The sequence below is a fragment of the Amblyomma mixtum genome, chromosome 9, assembly GCF_055824585.1.
Source record: "Amblyomma mixtum isolate Tamu chromosome 9, ASM5582458v1, whole genome shotgun sequence".
Taxonomy (NCBI): domain Eukaryota; kingdom Metazoa; phylum Arthropoda; class Arachnida; order Ixodida; family Ixodidae; genus Amblyomma; species Amblyomma mixtum.
The window spans coordinates 12230264-12251672 of record NC_143020.1 but is presented as its reverse complement, the minus strand read 5'-3'; the positions used below and the strand labels follow the sequence as shown (position 1 = coordinate 12251672).

The window sequence follows — 21409 nt, the reverse complement described above, 5'->3', positions numbered from 1 at the left end:
TTGGGGGAGCGTTCACTGTATGTGGTGCAAAGTACCAAGTTGTGTTTGCGGGAACATAGTTTAGCAAGGAATAAATGTCAAATGACACTCTTATTCAACACCTGCTGTGGCATAATATTTTGCAGGCTGTAATGACACTCATTGCCATTATTTCTGAACAAGCGCCTCAAGTTCCCTTGGCTACCACCACGTGGCGCCTGACTTTGAACATTCAGACCGGAAGGTCGCCATCTTGCGTGACTTAAAAAGAAAGGGCATGATTGACTGAGCTCCCTGTGAAGCGCTACCAACCTTAGCAGTACTGGCGGGGTGCTGCCCCGAATACCTGGTAAAGCGGCCCGGTGCAACAATATGAGAAGGTTTCCAAAAGTAAGCTGGATGTTCGTGTGAACTTCTGCTTCAAAACCAGCTCTGGGATGGACAGAGCGACAGGCGGTGATCTGGAGTCCAACTTACCTTATGAACGATATTTGCTCCGAAGTTATTCTTCCTCCTAATGGAGATTACGTGCGTAGAAATATAACTCAAGGAAGGGAGGGACTAGCAGTGATGCAGCCCATTCAGTGAAATGTAATGCAGAGCAGCAGTAAAATAGTTTAATGCAGGAGAAAAGGACAAATTGTAGGTTTAAGAAAAGTTCACACAGCTCGGCCTCAGGACACTGCAGCCGATGCGTAGAGTCAGAATTCCAAAGCAGCTCGCAATTGTAACCACAAGAATTCTTTCACACCGACGTCGGACTCCATGGAGGAGACTTGAATATAAGTCCTGGTTTTGGTCAAATACTTCAGTAGAGAATACATTTCGGATTCTACGATTTCCTCGCGCAGGATAAACACCATCTGATTCTCGCGGTCCGACTCGAAAAGCCGGTGCTGCGCCAGGGTCAGTTCGAATGTGCACCAGCGGCTGGCGCAGAATTCCCGACTGAGCACAAACAGCGACTTTCGACTGTCTGCTATTGCACGATACACATTCTCTACAATCGGCATGCCGGGAATGAAGTCGCGCTCACCGATGCACACGCGGAATCGAAGGGCGGAGGACTGCAGCGTCGGTACCACGTTTTCACGCACCCATTCCGCGTCCGAGTTATGGTATGAAATGAAGGCGTCCCAGAGGAACCGTTCCCCGGATTTCAGTCGTCGATATCCTTGGACATTGACACGAAGTAATAGGGCAATTGACGTACGTGGCGTACCCGGTCACCGAGCCCACAAGGACCACCAGAATGACAGGCACCCCAAAGATGACGTAATAGTCGGGGAGACGGCATGCTTCTCTGCTTGGAAGTGTACTTATTACAGGGGTATTTGCCACAGGCCCTTTATCACCCCTGCAAGCGACACAATTTTCACAGCAAACCTGTTTATCCCGTCGGAACAAAAGACGTTCCACGTTTCTAATGCTGCACTTTGTGCAGTCCCATGGGTTATTGCAAATGTTTATTGAAGGGAGATCCGCAACGTCCTTGTACATAGTGTCGTCCAAAACTCTCATCTTGTTGCTGTCCAGCTGCAGGTCTTCCAGCCTTGCCATACGGGACAAGATTGGCTGCGACCAGTTTGCAATCAGGTTAGATGACAGCGACAAGGCGCTCACGTTCAGACTAATGAAAATTTCCGGAAAGAGCATTTCGACTTTGTTCTCTCCCAAATGCAGGATGTCTAGGCTAAGCAACGGAGAAAATACAGGAGCAGGACTGCTAATGACGATCATGTTTTTTGTTAGGGTGAGTTTCGTCAGACTGCTCAGTCCCTCAAAGTTTTCAGCAAAGAGGGTGGTCAATTCGTTGTTGTACAGTTCGAGGGTCTTGAGCTGGCTGAGGCAGAAAAATGGTGAGCCGTACAGCTCCCTTAGAGAACATATTTCCAAACGGAGGTCTTCAAGTGCAGGTAGAGTGTACAATTCGTGATCCAGAAGACAATACAGGGTCCTTCCATCCGATGTCAGAGATTTAAGAGAAGGTTTACCGATGAAAAAAGGGCTAGATGGAATATAGTCTTCGGGCTTCAGGGCTGCATCCTCCATTTTTAGGCGCTCGAAAGTGCGGATTGAAAAAATGTCATGAGAAGTGGAGTTTAGTTTGGAGCCCAGAAAGTAAATGTTCCTGAAGTTGTACACCGGCAAATGCACGTCGCGTGTAAATGGGCTAAAGATTATAGCGTGAGTCTTGACTTGATGCACTCTTGCCGATTTCCTTACGTTTTTGGGAACGGGCATGGAAGAACAGGCATAAAATATAATACGTTTAGTGCTTCCCAGTAGCACCTTTTCACGTAATGCGTATGATAGGTCTTCGGTCCCTCTTGGAAATACCTGACTTGTATCACGCCATATCTGTGACGTACTGCCCTCCAATGGTTGTGCATAGATTTTACAGAAGCTGTACATATGATTATTGTCTTGTTTTGATCTCCCTTCTTTCGCTTCACTCGCTGATGACGATGCAAATATATCGATTATGTACCGCCCTTCGTTTCGGTCGATTAGTTCAATGAAAAAGGCCATCAATGGCTCACCAAACTGGATAATGTGGAGGAAAAGTTTAAAATTAAATTTCACTTCATCTGATACTTTCTTCAGTGGATATTGGTAACAGCATTCGAAACTAAGTTTGCGGATCGAGAGACATTCATTTCCATCCTGAAGAACTTTCTCCTCCGAGAACTTTGGTCGGTATGTAGCGGCTCCCCTGATTACTGCAGCCTGACGGCCGAATGACGACTGAATTTCTGTGATTACGACGCAGCTGACATCAACCATGTCATTCAAGTGGCTCAATGTGCAGTTTAGGATACGTAAAGGTTCCTCGTCTGTGCTGCCTTTGTTCTGACAAACCGAAAGTCTGTCAGAGATGACGATTCGCGAACAGAGAACTCCGAGTAGTATTTCTGCCAGCATGTAGCACTGCAAAGGAAGAAGGAAAGGTTGGATTATATACACAGATGTCTGCTAATATAAATTCAGTGCTATAACGGACAAGTGTCTACACAATGACATGACCAGAATCATCAGGAGTCACCCCCTTGAAGGCGTGCTCACCATTATCATCATGGGAAGCTCACGCTGTTAGGGAAGGGTGTAAGTGTTTGTGAGAAAGAAGAGAAGGAAAGTGCACTGGCCTGTCGAGTGGCGCTCAACGGGCCACTACCACTGCCGCGCAGGCGACAGTGATTTTGTAATGTAATGTCTTCTTACTTGTCTTATGTAATGCCTTCGGGCCCTTAAGGGGTAAATAAATGAAATTAATGAAATGAAAGACACGCGCGCCTCCGACATCTGGGCCGAAGCGACGACAATTCCTGACGCAAAACCCCTGTTTTCGCTTGAGGGTTAGCTAGAAAGGAAGGCCTAAACTCTCTGGTGTGAACTGCATTGTCCTCTAGGCGCTGATTTTTCACTTTTCTGCTCAGAAAACGGAATAACCTCAGGAAATGACGAAGCGTTTCTTTCTGTCAACTCGAACTCGTTCTGCAAATCGCACGGGCTGTCTTCTTGATTAGGCAGTAGTGCGCTCCAGATGTTGGTGCCTAGTGTTCTCTTTCTGCTTTCGCCTAGTACTGTGGTGATCGGCCCTGCTTTTCAGCGCGTTCTGGCAGAGGGCGACATTGCTCAGTAATAACGAGAAAAAGACTTTAATACCTTATTTGCGAGAGATAAGTCACGCGATGCTTAAGCCTATCGGAGTGGCGGCGAATTCGCCGACATCGCTTCGTTTCTGTTTTTTTAAGCAAGGTTTACTGCCCCAGGGCATAAAAGGGTGTTTATTGTTTGTAGTTTTACCTACTTCATGCTGCATTTTTACGTACACAACCATTACCACACCTCTAAAGTCTGCAGGATCGCCTACGATATTGCTCAGTTTCTCGTGTGTGGAAATCTGTCTCCCTTTGCTGCAGTAAGCGGATGAATAGAAAGCTGAAGAGGACAGCGAGAGGAAGCCACAATGATAAGCTTGCGGGTCACTCGTGTAGGCACAAGAGACAGAGTCCGTATCGCACATGATATAAAATGTTAATGAAAATATAGTACTGAACGCAGTAAAATACGGGAATTGCTGATAAGAAATTGAGGGGCGAAAATGTTCTATGTTTGCCAAAAGTAGTCAGGCTGCATGGTGTGCTTCTAATTCTTATAGTAGAGTAAAGAGTGTACATATTGAACACACAGCGCAATGTAGACTGCACTAAGAAAGAATTATTTTGAAATTTTCACAATTGAATTTCACTGAAAAAGCATGCATTAATAATAAAGGAAACTTTCACCTGAAAACACAATGGAGGAGTCCAGTTTACGAATCAAGAAAACGCGACGACTTAATTATAAATATCGTTTAAGCTATAAATCATTCACATCGCTGCTTAGCGCCGCATTCATCTGCCTAATATAGGATTCAGCCTATTTGAGAACATAGAGAGGCGTTCATTACCTTGCCGACCATTCTACTTTTTGTTTGACGATGCTGCGCTCATCCTTAGTCTGCTGGTGTGTTCTGGAGAGAGAGAGGACCGCCTTATAAGTGACTGAAGCGCTTCTGCCCTCACTGGCCTGCTCCATAAATGTATGTACAGTCTTCGCCAAAAGTAACCAGGCTGCGCGGTTTGCTTCTCAGTTGTATATTAAATGACATAATTAATGTGGTTGATTCCGAAGTTAAAGTTAAACTATTTGCAGATGACTGCGTTTTATATTCCTTAGATAACTCCACACCGGACCAAATTAAGCTTAACAGTAACCTGCAGAAGATCTCAAACTGGTGTAACCAATGGGGTATGTTTCTTAACGTTAATAAATGTTCCGTACTTAGAATTTGTAAAAAGAAAACTGTTCTGATACATCCATATTGTATAGCTGGCGTACCACTTCCAGAAACCTCGTCTGTGAAATACCTTGGAGTTCAGATAACTAATTGCCTAAACTGGGATGGTCACATCGATATTACATGCGGGAAAGCTCTGAAGGCTCTGTGGTGTTTGAGGCGTAAACTGTCAAAGGCCCCAAAACATGTCAAACTGGCAGCGTATAAGGCTTTGGTGCGGCCTCGTCTGGAATATGCTTGTTGTTTATGGGACCCATTTACGGCCAAGAATATCTCCAAATTAGAAAGAGTGCAGAGGACAGCGGCCCGTTTCATTTGCAATCGATACAAACGAACAGATAGTGTATCAGCTATGATCAATTCTATTGGCCTAGAATCTCTTCAGACAAGGCGCACTGAAGCAAGATTGAAATTTTTGTTCCTAATATATAATAATATGATTAGAATAAACACCCATGATTATATTACTCCTGTTTCACGAGCAAGTACGCGTTATAACCACGGAAAAATGCTGCAAGAATTTCGTGCATACTCTAACACAGTAAAACACTCATTTTTTTTTTCAAATAAGTAGCAGAGTGGAATGAACTGCCGAAGTGTGTAGTGAACAGCCCAAATGTGGAAACCTTTGTTGATAATTTGAGAGCCTTTTCTATGTGAAACCCATGACTTTTTGGTTTCTTTTTTCGCATTATCGTTTGCTCTTGCATGAAGTTTGTGCATATCTTGTGTCTTTTATTTGTATCTGTGCTCATGCCCGTGCTCATGCCTGCTTGGAGTCGAGCGACTCTGCAGTATTAAATAAATAAAAAATAAATAAAAATCCGTATTACCAGCCCTCAAGCTCCAAATATTTTTATGGCAAGGAGAACCCCTGTCCTCGCTTTCAAAGAACTTTTCGATCTCAAGGGGAGCCGTGAGGGTTCTACTATACGAATGAGGAGCGAACCATGTATCCCGTTTACTTTTGGCAAAGACTGTAGATGCGAGGACGAAACGAGGCGAGGCTCGTTTCACCCGCTGCTGCTTGCGAAGGCAGGCTGTTCATGATAGCCTTAATAGGGTTGATATTTGACCTTTGATGCCTCCAGAATATTGCCAAGAGCGCTCTTGAAGCACGAAGCTATATCTACACGGTTCGAAATGTCAGCTGCCCTTGTTGGAGATTAGCGGCTGGCGCTGGAGGAGAAGGCAGGACAAGAGGGCCCTTACCCACATTCGCCTTTTGTGCCGGGCGTCCATTCCCTCCACCGGGACGGTGCCTCTCCGAACCTGAGATAATTGGGAGGCCTCACTGCGGTAAACGGACCTGGCAAGGGAGCAAATCGCCGTCAGCTGTCAATCCTGTCATATGTCGCATATGTCATGGAAGAGCATGAAATGAACGTTTAGACTGTGAGCGGGGTCATGCGTAAGACACAGGGAGTTTGTGTGCCTGGAATTGCCTGCCTGCCTGCCTTCCTGCCCACCCGTTTGCCTGTTTGCCTCCGTAAGGTAAAAAATAAGGCAAAGTATAAATGGTGTAATTAGATTCGCCTACACATTTGAGCTGAATGTACAGATGACGACACACATAAAACACAAGTTGCAAGCATAACTCGTCGGCACATCCATGGCATATAAGCTTGCGTACTAAACAGAAAGCAGCGATGGTCAATACAAGCAGTGCAAGGAGATTCGCTATGACATGTAATTCACAAATAACAAACGTTATTTAAAATAATTAAGACGTCTAGTTATTACAAAGCACTTCCTAATTTTCTTTCACTAGTTTTTATGGACTCTAGTATGTCAGCAGAACTGGCAAGATGCCCTACAAGCATAGAGCCCGGAACTTGAAATGAAGAATTGCCAGTCAAGATGCTCAAGAAATCATGTCTTTAGCATGAAACACTGCGAAATGCATGTTATTTCAGCCATCATTAATAGTTAATCAAGAAAATCAAAAGAAATATCTCATTACGGTAAGATAGCTCCAATCTTGAAATAAATTCCGCTGAACTGGGGCTCCTGTCTTGGCTGTGGAATGTTGATGATGGATACCCCTCCCTTTTTTTTTCCTTCTCAACGAAATTTTATTTACTCTCAATATCTGATATTGATTTCAACCTGTCGTGCCTAAGGCGGCGTGGGCTGGGCGCTATTATCTTTACTTCTTTCCCTTAGTTGCACACACTACTTTGTCTGTCTGCGTAGAGGCGAATGCGGCCGGCAATTGAAACCGAACGCCGTGTTTACCGCCAGGCAGAAAAGCAGTTCTTATTTATCTCCCTCTATAACCTCCTATGCTACGCGAACGCTGACTTAAGGCTGCATTTCATCGCTGTTTGGGATAGTAAGGAAAAAACCATTTATTTAACACAACCGCTCGGGGGGGGGGGGGGGGGGGAAGCACAGCAATTACGACTGTTTTCGTTTGTTATACATTTGACGCAACCTAAATTTAAAATCTTTATTTATTTTTTTACCTTACTTGGGAACTTTTTTTTTTATTTTCACCCAGCTCGTATAGACATTTAGTGATTATAATTAATAATCTTGTCAAGACATTCCATGAAGTTTAAACACTTAAAGATAAAGTGCGCGTTATTTTTTCAGCACGCTCACAAAGCCCTGTTGTGAGCAATGGAGCTGTTGGTTATTTTTTATAAGCACAACACTGAGGCAAGTAAAAGTTAAACTACATATGCATCCTAACTACATACGCATCCCGAAAACTCAACCTTAAACCGTTCCTTGGAAAAAATAGAATATTTCAAAAACTATTGCACTTGTACATAGAAAAAACAGGAGTTTTGGTGCACTCGCAACGTCTAACGATTCATTGGGCACGAAGAGAATGAATCCGCTGTCATTTATTGCCATGTGCCGAAGAAATTAGTGATCTATATATTCCAGAAAAAGCGATGGCTGAAAAAATTAAGGGTGAAGTGTACTCCCTCATAGGCACTTCCTTTTGTTTAGGAAAACGCAGCATAACAACCAGCAGAAGATCTGATCTATCCTCTTCGCTAAGTTGTGCATCTTTGAAAATTCCGGCGGGATTGCAGGTATAGCTTTTAACCTGCAATCCCGCCGGAATTTTCAAAGATGCACAACTTAGTGAAGAGGATAGATCAGATGTCTCGCCGGCAACGAGGCTGCCCACATGCTCGCCCGCTCCTCATTACCTCGGGGTGCTGCGGACGCCTCCACAACATCATCTAAAAGCAAAGAAAGTATTGGTACGTTTAGGGATGTAACCGAAAATCTAAAGAAAGACCGGAGTATATAACCGCCACCGGATAGAACCCTGAGTAAAAAGGAGTCGTACGACTGGAGAAGACTCCAAGCTCGAAATTTCTTCTCGCCCCTGTGGAGGAGTTGGACGGGTGCCAGAGGGCGGAAGAGGGACGGTGTAGAAACCGAAATTTGTAAATTTTGCGGCCACGTGGCAACATTAGATCACATAATTTGGAGATGCGTTCGTGCCCCAGGGCACAACGCGATTAAAACTAGCGATGAATGGGAGACCACGCTGAGAAACTCCGACGAAAAACTGAGCGCTTCGCCGTCCGCCTGGCGGCCGAGGCTGAAGACCGCTTCTCCTAGACGGGATCGGATGTCCTCCGGCCGCGGTGCGACAGACTGCCTCCCCGTACGCCTGCGTGCGGACCCGGAGGTGGCTGCCTCGCCATATTCGGTGGAAATAAATGTTCTTCCTCCTCCTCCGGAGGGATTCACGATGCGCCGGGATAACAGAAGCAAGACACGCTCTCAATTTTCTACAACCACCAATTAAAAAGACGAGCCATTGTAAATTTCTACTGCACTTCTCACTACAATTTTCGTGGCGAGACAGGTGAGGACCTGTGTGTTAGGACAACAGAAACATAAAACGACTAGTCAAAAATTTTGATCACATTTGCCATTTTGTTTCACACGTCTCCCCTTAATCTGAGAAACACTTTTGTTTACCTACAGCGCTCGTGCCGATTCTTTGCTGATGAAGCTTTTTCTGAGGATGAAATCTCAAATTGAGATTTGTTTGTCCAGTTCCCTTCCTGTCACATGTTCGAGCGACACGGGTTAAAGCGGCGCGACGACATGACGAAATTAACTCCTAGTACAGAACATTTTGAGTTAGAGTAAGCTGCATTAGCCCAATTAATAGGCCTTTCAGTGCATTGTGCAATCACCTACGTTAATTTGCGTTCACGTATTACTAAAGTAGTTCGCCTTACTGGATGTTTGGGGTACAGTGTCTAGCCTCACTCAAGTCTGAAAATACGAAAAGAACCAGCATAACATTTATTTTTCTGTGACACCGTTCGATGCCGGCCAAGAGTTGGTTGGTTGTTACAAGAAAGAGCTTGTGGCTTGGCTGAATGGAGAGACTAAATCCGAAGTCGCACGAAATATACAGCCGTCGGGAAGACACATGGAAAAAGAAACAGCCCTACTTACCCGTAGATCAGGTCCACAGTGAAAGGCAAAATTCAGACGTGAACGTTCCTTGCGAGTGAGTCGTGTGTGTGGCTGCACAGGCCGTGCAACCCGAAAAACTATTTATAGTTCACAGTTCGTGGAACACAGTTACGGAAAACTGCATCTGTTATCAGCAGAGATGAGTGCGTGGCCCCTGGAGATAAGTGCCCCTCCTTAGAAAGTTCGAGACGCCCTCAAGGACTTTCTACGAAAAAGACTGCAGGTCTCCTTCGCTAATTTTCTTCGTTCTTATTGAAGGCCTAACGCATAAAAGGAGAAAATGTATCCATATAACAATTTTCTTCTGGAGTTAACGACAGACGAAAGAATATATATGAGTTTTCTTTTTTTCGTTCTCAATTCATCCAACCAACTAAGGTATTTTGATTCACTGGATGTGAGGGCTAGAGTAATATTTAGGATATTCTACAGGGCGTCCACGCTAACTTTAGCCAAGGGTTAAAAAATAAAATATTTGAGTTCGGCGAAGGAAACCACTTACATACTTCTACCAAGCGGCTTGCGCATCATGGGCAATATTTTGTTTTGCAATTAATTAGTTAGCAATTAAGATACTTTTTCTAAACGCCTAATATTGACTTTAGGCATTAATTGTGAATAGCAAAGTTGGAGAGCACCTTCAGAAATCTCCATTCCACTTATTTGCGATAACAAAAACTTCGCATGTATCTTTTTTCCAGCTCTAAAGAAAGCCCGCGAAATACAAAAAAAAATCACGTGACTAGTGTATTCGCGCGCCACGAGTGTGCTGCTCTCGACCGTGGCTTGAGCGAACGAAATCAGCTGCTGGCAAGGCGCGACGACCTCGATGCGCCGGCAGGCCGATATGTCAACGGTGCTTGCGGCGCCCGCGCGAGCCAGTCTGCAGGCGTGACGGGGCAAGTTGCAGCGAACGCGCCGGCCATTGTTAGCTATGGCATAGCCAAAAATGACAAACACAAATGCGACTAGTTAAACACAAATGCGACTAGTTTTATTCGCCACTTAGAGGCAAAAGAAGATAGGAAAATATTTTACTTATCTTATTTTGCCTCTCAATGGCGAACAAAACTGGTCGATCATGGGACAGTCATGGGCAGTATCGAAGATACATGTATCTTCGATACTAGCTTTCGATACATTTTGTGTATCGGTATTAGGTATCGCGTGCTGAAAACTAGAGTATCGGAGTATCGGTATCAAAAATACATTTTTAGTGTATCGTGTATTTTACGATACTCGATACAAAAAAAAACCTGTAAAAGCGCTCGCTCAGGCGGTAGTACAAGACGGGCGGCAGCACCTTCGCTGATTTTTAGCTCACTCCCAAGCTACCACTTCTGGATCAGCGTTTCTCGGAGTTAGGAATGGATTCACCCGCAGGTTTGACCATCTTTTGAAGATGAAACCGAGTGCAGAAGAGGCAACAGTTGCTGCTGTTCTACACCGCTATTTCAAGTTGCCGTGGTTGCCAGCAGAAATGGAAGACTTCCGCCGTCATGCTCAGAAGCTTACAGAAGAAGCTGTTGTCGACTATGTCAGCACAACACAAGCCGCGCATTCTTCCGCACGCGAGGCAGTGGGATTATCGGCGCCAGCAGCATCAAATGCGTCAGCTGACGCATTCTTTTCATTTGAAGAGACAAGCGGTATAACCAGCCGTAGCTCTCAGAAGGCGTTAGTGAAGCTTCAGTTTCTCAATTATTTACAAGATCCTCGAGTTGATGTGGCTATGCTTCTTTCTTATCCACTGATAAGAGGCGCCTTCGTCAAGTATAATACTGCGACGTGCTCGTCTGCTCCTGTAGAGAGGCTTTTTTCATTTGCCTCCCTTATAGCGCGCCCACATCGCGGGGCTCTTTCGGACCGGCGGTTCGAGAAAATACCTTTAGCCTAATAAAAACGTTCAGCCATTTTACTTGTTGTTGTTTTAATTCCAGCTTTTCAAGAATAGTTTCAGCATCAGAAGTTTGTTATCGCAGTACTGGCAAAATAACTGTTCGGTTCCCAAGCGCACGGAGCTTGCATCATTTAGTTTGATCAAAGGAACAGGCCATCGGGTAAGTACTCTATAGTATCGAACCGAAAACAGAAAACGCTTCAGGTTTATTCATATAGCCAAGTGCTCACAGATTGGTTCGTATGAGAAACTTTGAGTTAAATGATTTTTCGCTAGGCTGCTTACGGAAGCGAACACTTCAACATATACCGGGTGTCCCAGCTAAAAGTAACCAAACTTTTAAAAAAGGCGAAGTGTCCGAGTCATGCAGTGAACCCAACTCAGGGTTATTCATAGTCACGTGGCCTAGTCTTGAGTATTTTTTTCGCGCTTAAAAGTTAATTAATTAGTTCAGTTTAATTAGCTACCTTTTTAATTATTAACTTCAGGAAGAAAATGTCAATGCAAAAGTTTTAGATCTCCTCGAAAAATCGCTAGTACTGCTGTTTCCGTCGAGTTACGATTTACGTAGCTTCATTTATTGGCCTTAAAAGAAAGTTATCACGTGACCAGCTGCTCGCTCACTTCTCTGCCCCAATGTGCACCCAAAGTCTCATAAAAGGAGACGACTTCAGAAAAAAACGGATTTTATTCTTTAAAGCGCGTCTTGGGACGTCGAAGTGGCACAGTTGTCATGTGGAAGCTTTTTCTTATTGTGCGGGTTATGGTTAAAGGGCGGTAAAAAAACTACTTTGCGTAAATATTACTTTGCTGCAAATGTCTCAGTAAGCTGTTTCTCGAAGCGATCTACAACTTTTCCATTGACACTTTGTTCCTACAACTTTTCCATTGACACTTTGTTCCTGAAGTCAATAAATAAAAAGTTAGTTAATTAAGCTTAACTAATTAGTCAACCTTGAAGAATGAAAAAAATACTACGGACTAGGTCACGCGACTCTAAACAACCCTCATTTGGTTTCAGACGGCTAGGACACCCCGTGTTTTTTAAAAGCTTGGTTACATTTAGCTGGGACACCTGGTATATGCCTTTAGTCCAAATTAAAGTTCTAACAAGGGCAACTGCGCAAACAGCGGAGCTTCAACAGATCCATGCGGTCGGATTCATTTATAAGTCCTTTCAGGAAAAGTGCTCCATAGAAATACACTAAAGGTTACAGAAACCACGCGTACCTTTCCTAAGTTCTCCAATTATATTACCGGAATTATTAGACAGTGATTTCAGTCATGTAAACTTTGTTAGTCGTAATATAACCTGTATTATATTTGATATTTTAGTGATGTATCGAAGTATCGAAGATACAGTATCGAGTATCTGTATCGAAAATTGATTTCGGTGCTGTATCTTGTATCTGTATCGGAGATACCATTTTCAAAGGTATCGAGTATCGTATCGAAGATACTATTTTGAAGTATCTTGCCCAGCCCTGTCATGGGAAGCTTCAAAACATAGAAATTAACAGTATTCAAACTTTTATCGCCCAGTGATTTTTCGTAACTTACCTGTTGAAGTGAATATAAGCTGCAATAAACTTTTCATATTGAGCGACTTCTCATATTAGTTACTGTTTATTAAATATGAAGTATTCGTATCGGAAGGATGTCGAGCCACTTCTAGGGCACACCTGTGCTTTTCTGGATATTTTACGACCAGTGGAGTTTAGTCATCGATGGTCGGTCATTATGATCCGCCCATTGCGTCGCCTACAGCGGTAAGTCTCCCTCCCTTTATGAGAGTTGCACCTCTCATGGAACCTTCAATGCTTTTTTCCTGTTAAAAACTACAATACAATTTTATGGCGCATACACGGGCCCTGTCTCGCGATTTTTCTCTCTTTCTTTTCTGATGGCATGTTTTGGTGAACTATTCCAGCTCACATGTGATAGAGGATAATCTTTTTCGACGCATCTTTTTTCAGTTAATAAGAAACATGTACCCTAAAGCACATTCGGATGCTGTGTAATTTTTCTTCTGCGACGAAATAAGTCCTGAAGCACGGAATGCTGGGCGAGTTGGTTATGAATTCCCATATTGAAATGCAGCGCGAAAGACGACGGACAACAGGCAAGGCAAGCACAGCGCAGAATAACAACTGATTTTTTTATTTAGAACACAACGTATCTATAAACAAGATAAAACCGTGCATACGCGGGTATTGAGGCCACATATGTTTAGTATTACGTGAAGGCAATAACGTCGCCATTTTGAAGTAGGTCGCAGAAAAAATACCGCCTTATGCACGAGTATCTGCGAGGATGTAAAAGGTGAGGAAAAAAAAAACTTGGTTGGCGGCGGGAAACGCCTCCGGCGAAGTTTTCTACTGTGTGCGCTTTCAGCAAGCGGGTGAAAAGCGCGCGTTTACGCTGTGAGCCAGAGAACTGATGAAACTCGCATTCCACATATATAAAAAGCAATTTGCGAGATAAACATTGCGACGTCATCCTCCCTCAACTAGCTTCCACGAAAGTAATAGAAGATTCTGCATTTGATTTCTTAATTCTTGCAAATTTTAACCCCCATCTCAGGAATGAACACTAATATCATGAAATAAACTGAGACTTTGCTTAATAAAAATAGTTATATGGACTGTGACTAGAGCAGCAATTGTTTGTATGATGTCTTCTCCCTCAAGCCATGCCAGTCTGAAACCAACCTGTAAAAAAATTGTTACGGCATTCACAGTTATAATATCGGGTAAGGTGACCAACGTCCATGTACCAGTTTTCTCTTCAAAGGAACGAATGTAAGCAAGAGGGATTGTAGTGCCGACGCCCACATTTCGCTGGCGGGCCTGTCTAAACCAGCGCTGCGCGCCCGCCGGCGCTCAAAGCAGGCCCAGACTTTCTCGGACAAGTCGCGACATGCAGCGTGACTCATCCCGCCGCCGCGGCGCCGACACGGACCCTTCCTCCTCTCCTCCTCTCCGTCGGTGCGAACTCCTCCGACGCTGGCCGGCTCTCGACCATTGGTCTAATTTGAACGGTGGCCAGTGATTGGAGGATTTGAACGGCTGGCTGCCGTAACCGTTACCAGCGGCTATAAAAACGGAGCCGCGCTGAACCCGAGCAGCAGACGGGCAGCAGAAGAGCCATCACGCCGGAGCTACGCTCGCCGCCGGGGCCGCCCTTCTTTGTGCTCGCCCGTGGTGCTCTTGACCCTTGTATCATGTAAAAGCCCTTGTACATACTGTACATAAAAGTCATTTGACTCACCGTCGCCTCGACCGTTTCATGGCTCGGACTCCCAGTCCCAACAGTGGATGGCAGCTGCGGGATCGACCGGCGTCAGCTACCTCGGCGCGGTGAGTGCCTGATGTTTTCCCCTCAATTCGCCAGACTGCTCTAGCACACGTGATTGTAGTCTAGAGTAGGGCTGTGTGTGTAGCACTGTAGGAGAGCTTTGCTGTTTCGAGCCAAGTCGGAGCGCTTTGAAACGAAAGCTGGTGCAGAGGGAGTAAACGAGGCGTTTTGGAAAGAATTACTTGCGCGTGTCATACTAGTAGCGCTATAGTAGTGAACGGCAAGGGAATTCTAAGAAAAGGGCAAACTACAAGAGGCTATTGTGAGCGATGGAGAACTTCAAAGTGAAGGAACTCATCGAAATTTGTGAAGAGTTGGGCATTGATTTGGGCCCCGCAAAACGAAAGCATGCGATTCTTGAGATCATGCGAAAGGAGAATGTAACGGCTGAGGAAGCCAATGAGGCCTGGGAAGAGATCACAGAACGCCGTGAGCGCGAGGAGGCCGAAAGACGCCGTGAGCGCGAGGAGGCCGAAAGACGCCGTGAGCGCGAGGAGGCCGAAAGACGCCGTGAGCGCGAGGAGGCCGAAAAACGCCGTGAGCGCTAGGAGGCCGAAAGACGCCGTGAGCGCGAGGAGGCCGAAAAACGCCGTGAGCGCGAGGAGGCAGAAAAACAAAGGCAGCTTCACAATAAACGACGTGCTCGCGCTAACAAACTGATGGACCTGGAGTTTGAAGCACACGAGATCTTTTATGAGAGAGATAGAACATTGTTCGCTCTGCGTAAGACCAACGGTCATCAGCTGAGAGACAGGCCGCAGCCCTTCGTGATCGCCGAAGATATGGCGAAATATTTGGCGGAGTTCGAGCGCGTCTGCGAGAGAAAGCGCGTTGAGCGGAATGGTTGGGCACAGAAGTTGGTAGCCCTGCTTTCCAGCGAAGCGTATGACGTCGTCAAGCGCCTGTTCGACGACGGCTTGGCGGACTACGATGAGCTGAAAAGCTTCTTACTGACGAGATATAACGTGTCACCGCTGGACCTTCGCCAAAGGTACCTGCGAGAGAATAGCACCCCATCGTTTAACGATTTTCCCTACCAGTTTAAAGCCGACATTTTAGAGTGGCTCGAAAATGCTGAAGGGTCGGATGATCGTGACAGAGAGGTAGAGTGCGTAGCTGTAGAGCAGAGCTGCCAGTGCGGCACAGAGGAACGTAGTCCGTGCTTGGCAGATGTAACTGCTGCTGTAACAGTGGGAATTGTCCCGCATTCGCAGAGAAAACCTCTATGCCATCGGATAAGGTAGTCACAGCATCGGACGATGCATTTACAGAGGTCTCGCCCATTGAAATCGTGGCGGAGTTACCGGAAAGCGAATCTCCTAGCGTGTCGAAAGCAGGAGAAGTTGCCGAACAGGGCAGAGAGGACGTCCGTCTGGACATGAATGAAAACGCCTGCGCCGACGCAAGCGAAGTAGATGAGGTCGGCACCCCGTGTTGTGCAGCGCGTTCGGCAGAAATGCAGAAACCCGACACTTACGATCAACGGAAGCAGGCGCACGTAGAGTTTGCGGACGCCGAGATGTGCGTTAGTGTCTCTGGCGAGGAATGCGAAACGAGTCCCGTGCTTTCGCACTGCTCTGAGCTTTACGACATTCCTGAAAGCAGCTGCAGCAGCGGGAACACCGCGACTGAGTGCAGAGCCGACCCTCATCCGAAATTGGCTGAAACGCGTCAGGAGCATGACGAGAGCTGTATACCATCACTCATGTCAGTTGAAAACACTGGTTCGTCTGCGCCTGAAGAAACTAAGGTGCTGGACGACAGTAGAGAACAGAACCTTCCAGACGACATGGGGGCTGTAGACGTCAGCCCGTCCGAGAAAGATGAGGACGAATGTGCACTCTTAGAGGCTGACGAGGAAGAACTCAGTCTGGAGGACGCTAGTAAAGGCGCCAAAGACAGGTCTGATTTAGGTAGCGCACGTGAATCGGCTGAGAATCATAGTGACATTGTCAGAGAACAGGAACCTAGGCGACGAAAGCAGCATGTGCTTTCTCAGGAGAAAATGAAAGGCAAGCACAAGAAAGAAAGCTGCAACCGGAAGGAAGGTAACAGCCAGTTCCGAAAAGAGAGCTACCACCACAAGGTGATAGACAAGCAGTGCTGCCGCCGAAAGGACAGTAAAGGCAAGCTCAAGAGAGAGAGCTGTCACCGAAAGACGATGGAAGGCAGGCAAAAGAAAGAGTGGCGCCGCCGAAAGATGAAAGGCAGGCATAAGAAAGACAGGCGCCAACGAAAAGAGAGAAAGGGCAAACGCGCGAAAACGGGTTTCCACCATCGGAAGCGCCAGCGTCGCCGGCAAAATGACTTCAGTAAAGTCAGTCACGTTGTCAGCCCTGAAACTAGCGTCAGAACCAGAGCTAAAGAAATGTGCGAGGCATTACTATCGCGCAAAGCGAAGCGCATAAGTGTGTCGGGGCACATAGGTCTGGGCAGTAGAATAAACTGCAAAAAGAAATTGTGCAAACATTCGCGCGGAAAAGTGCACCAAGGCACCAAACCGAGATTCAAGAGAGCGCTGCCCGGGAGGCGAAAAATTAAGGAGCGGGACAAGTGTGAATCTTGCCGCCAGCACAGAGAGAGCAAGACGCGCAAAGGCACGTGCTCTCATGCGGGCTCTCGCTTTCCGCTGCATTCACGGGAGAAACCGCGCTCCCATAGAAAGCGTCACGTGCGCGGAAGGAAAGCGCGTGTACGGCTCAAAGAGCGAAAGATTGTACGAGGCCGCAGTGACAGGGGCAAGAAAATTTCCAAGAAGAAACCGTCTAAGCGCTCAGCCAAGCACATTTATCGCGATAGAAAGCCACGATTCGAAATGACGCCACTTAGTAGGCGTAAAATCAAAAGGCCGTGTAGAGGCGAACTACACACCGAGCGGAAAGGCAAACAGATGCGCGAGAAAGTCAAGACTCGTGCAAGGTCTGACTTGCCCCCACGAACAGAGAGAAAGAAAGAACGGTCCCATCGGAAGCGCTGCGCACTCGCTATGGGACGTCGCGACTGGCGCGCGAAGCGCAAAGAAAGGGACAAGTTGCCAGTCTATGAAAGCGAATCGCTCTCGTACTGTAGCTCCCGTAGAAACTGGAAAGACAAGTACAGAGAGAAAGAAAAGCGCGTATACCGCGAAAGAGGCAGAGACATTAGCTACCGCGGTAGTAGAGAGAGAAAGAAAAGCGCGCCTACCGCGAAAGAGGCAGAGACGTTAGCTACCACGGTAGTAGAGAGAGAGAGAGAGAAAAGCGCAGCACAGCGAAAGAGGCAGAGTCACTAGTTTCCGCTGTAGCGGGTGTCGTTTACCGTCCGTTAGAAGCGAGGAAAACGCGAACGTAGACGCACTAAGCCGTGTGTTGTAGGCAAGGCTGGCTTCGCCTCCTCGTGACCTACATTTTGTCTCTTCGCGAACAGCTGTTTTAAGTTCGCTCGTAGATCGGGGAAAAATTTATGTCCTCATTTGTGGCCTCAGCTGTGTGTTCTGGCCGAGTGATCTCAAGAGAGCGAATTTATTTTGCATTCATTTCATTCCGAGTGTTTCATGTGTTTGACACTTTGTTTGAGTTAATTACTTTCAAGTTCTCGTATCCCACATGCGTCTCTTGTTGGAGAGGGAACAAAAAGGGGACAGAAATGTAGCCAACAGAGATTTGAGACTTTAAGTCTGGTGTATTGACGGGTGACGGAGGGCACTTGCTCGTGTTGGGTGTTGCCTGTTGTCGGTCGGTTCTTGGCAACATGCAGAACGATCAACGACTGATGCTGTGAAGCAAGCTCTTCCGAAGGACCGAGCGAAGCTGATCCAGTCACCTGGGCGACAAAGCTGCGGAGCAGTGATCCTGTCCTGACGAGCGGGACCTGTTCATGGAAAGGAGCCTGGAGCTACCTGCGGCTGAACACCGGACGAGAACTTGGAGGAGCCTGGCGTACGAGCGCGCCCCGCATCCGAGCCACGCGGAAGTAGCTCGTCTTCGTGGCGCATTGTCTGGCGGCGGTGGTGCTGTAGTGCCGACGCCCACATTTCGCTGGCGGGCCTGTCTAAACCAGCGCTGCGCGCCCGCCGGCGCTCAAAGCAGGCCCAGACTTTCTCGGACAAGTCGCGACATGCAGCGTGACTCATCCCGCCGCCGCGGCGCCGACACGGACCCTTCCTCCTCTCCTCCTCTCCGTCGGTGCGAACTCCTCCGACGCTGGCCGGCTCTCGACCATTGGTCTAATTTGAACGGTGGCCAGTGATTGGAGGATTTGAACGGCTGGCTGCCGTAACCGTTACCAGCGGCTATAAAAACGGAGCCGCGCTGAACCCGAGCAGCAGACGGGCAGCAGAAGAGCCATCACGCCGGAGCTACGCTCGCCGCCGGGGCCGCCCTTCTTTGTGCTCGCCCGTGGTGCTCTTGACCCTTGTATCATGTAAAAGCCCTTGTACATACTGTACATAAACGTCCTATTACTCACCGTCGCCTCGACCGTTCCTTGGCTCGGACACCCAGTCCCAACAGGATGTCCATGTACGAGTTTTGTCTTCAAAGGAACGAATGTAAGCAAGAGGGATATAATAACACTTGACGTCTCAGTTCGTTTTATATTTACCAGCACCGTTCCGGAGCCCAAGGTATTAGTACAGTCTCTGCGAAAAGTATGCAGCCCAAGCGGTCTATTTCTGGGCCCTGAATAGCGGCTTGTCTTGCATACTCAGGACCTTAATCTCACAAAGTGTGGAGGAACATAAATCCTCAACTCTCCTGTGCTTGGAAGTGTCAGTTGTGCTTAAGAGCTCCGATACACGGCTTGGAAGGAAATCCCTTGGGCTGTGTATATTTATGACAAATACTGCACATGAAGCCACTGTAGATGAGCACGTAGCTCGTATATCAAAATTTACTGCTACAGAGAATAGGTCGGCTGCAGTAAGAAAGGCAGATCTCCATCTGATATGAGGGAAATGTGGGCGTACACTAATTACTAATGAAAGTTTATTCATTTGAGCGCACACAACATTTTGGTATATAACGGGCTTCATGAAAGAGTGTTTTTTCCTTGTTTTACGGTTTAAAGTTGCCGCGCTTCGACTTCGTGCTCGTACCTCGACAGCTCCCCTGGCGTCATCTATCGCACCTTTTATCGTTTGTGCTGACGCGTTCAAGGAAGGCGCACGCCTTGAATTATTCCTAGCGCGGCTGTCCTTGTAGTGTTCGCTAAGATAAATGCGCTGGTATTTATAAAGACTTGCAATAGAACAATGAGAACTGAGGAAATTTCACACGCTTGCTACATTTAATAGAATTTTTTGGCCGTTTAACGTTCTGATAGTTCACGAATTCCTCGACTTTTACATACTTGGGTTGAGACAAAGTGTAATGAGAGGTAGCTTATCTTAACCAGTCAGTGTTGTCGTAGGTCATGTAAGTTCTTGGCAGAGTTTAGCCACTTCAACAAATTATTTCTAAAACACAGCATGAACAGTTTTTCTGGTCTGACAATTTTTACGACTTTGTGGGCTATATTTTTCTTGATAAAATGATACGGAATTTCAAGCAATTAACTATTCCACAGACATATACACCATTCCCTGCGCATATACGCAGCACTACATAAGCACGGTTGTTTCTCACGTGGCCAAATTTGTTGTGCTGCAGGCATCGGTGATGTCACATACCTGTTCTTTCGCCTACAGCAGTGAGGAAGGCTTCCACTTTAGCTCACAGTGCCACTTGTGACGAAAGGTTCTAGTCTATTTTAACTAAAAACCAGAGCACAGTTTCAGGACGCAAACACACGTTTTATTCTTAACCGGTGGATGGGGGGGGGGGGGGGGAGGCGAACGGGCTGACGTGTTTCGCTAACTATTCCAGTCCCCTCCCTTTCCTCCTTTCATCTACTGAACCTTTCTCCTTGTCATCTTTATTGAAAGTGATTTATTTTCTTGGCACTATGCCCCTTTATTTTATTTTTTATTAGATTTACTTCATCACCCGCGATGCACTAGAGGCGTGGGCGAGGACTTCTTCTATCGACCTCAACCTGTAGTAAGTGAGCAAGATTATCTTCCTCCCCACGTATTTTGCAAGTTATTTAATACGAACACGCCCCAAAATTGATATTCGGATTATATACGAGTTGTCTTTAGTGACAAGTGTCAATTTCTCCGGTATGATGTAGAGAAAATAATCCCGACACTGATACTAAGATTTGTGAAATCAAAACAGCAGATATGAGAACATGAACGAGGTTGTAAAGTGTGTGCAGTTTGCCTCATTTTGCTATTCAAACTTCCCGCGCTGCTCTCGCGCTGCTCTCACGCCATCTAGGTGCCAGCGTGCGCAGCTCAACAGCGTATGAGTCAAGTTTCTCGCGGTGTGTGGCGTGGAATCGCCGCGGCGACGAGACTTGATAAAAGCGCCGTAAGCGGTGCATCGGTGGATTTGGGCCGGAGGCAGCTTCAGCACCATGGAGGAAGGAAAAAGAGAGGAGAGGCCCTTTCCACACAACACCATGGGAGAAAAATGTGGAGGAAATCACGTGGTTTTTTTCGCGATCGGGAGGCCACCTAGTCCGGGGCAGCTTAGCAACGGCGTCGTAGTTGCTGCTTGCAAGCCGGGCGGTAGCAGACATGTAGCAGACGACCGCGGCGTAGCAGTTGTGGTGCGGCGTACTTTTCTCAACTGCTCGAGTTTGTTTTTGATCGTGCTCACAAGCTTACGTTGGCGCCGTTCACTCATATCTCAGGCGGAATTCGCTGCAAAACTCTCGTTGTTGCGTGCATTGATTTCAACGCGCTCGACCACGATCGCACGGGCATTTCGTCAACTGCGTCACTGCTCGGAGCCGTCGGGAGACCACCGCTGCTTACTGAGGAGCACTCGCGCTGGTCG

At 46.7% G+C, this 21409-nt stretch overlaps 1 pseudogene; it reads right to left on the bottom strand.

Annotated features, from left to right (window-relative positions):
- Positions 1–680: 680 nt before the first annotated feature.
- LOC149328329 (toll-like receptor 6) lies at positions 681–2031 on the bottom strand (annotated as a pseudogene).
- Positions 2032–21409: the final 19378 nt, after the last annotated feature.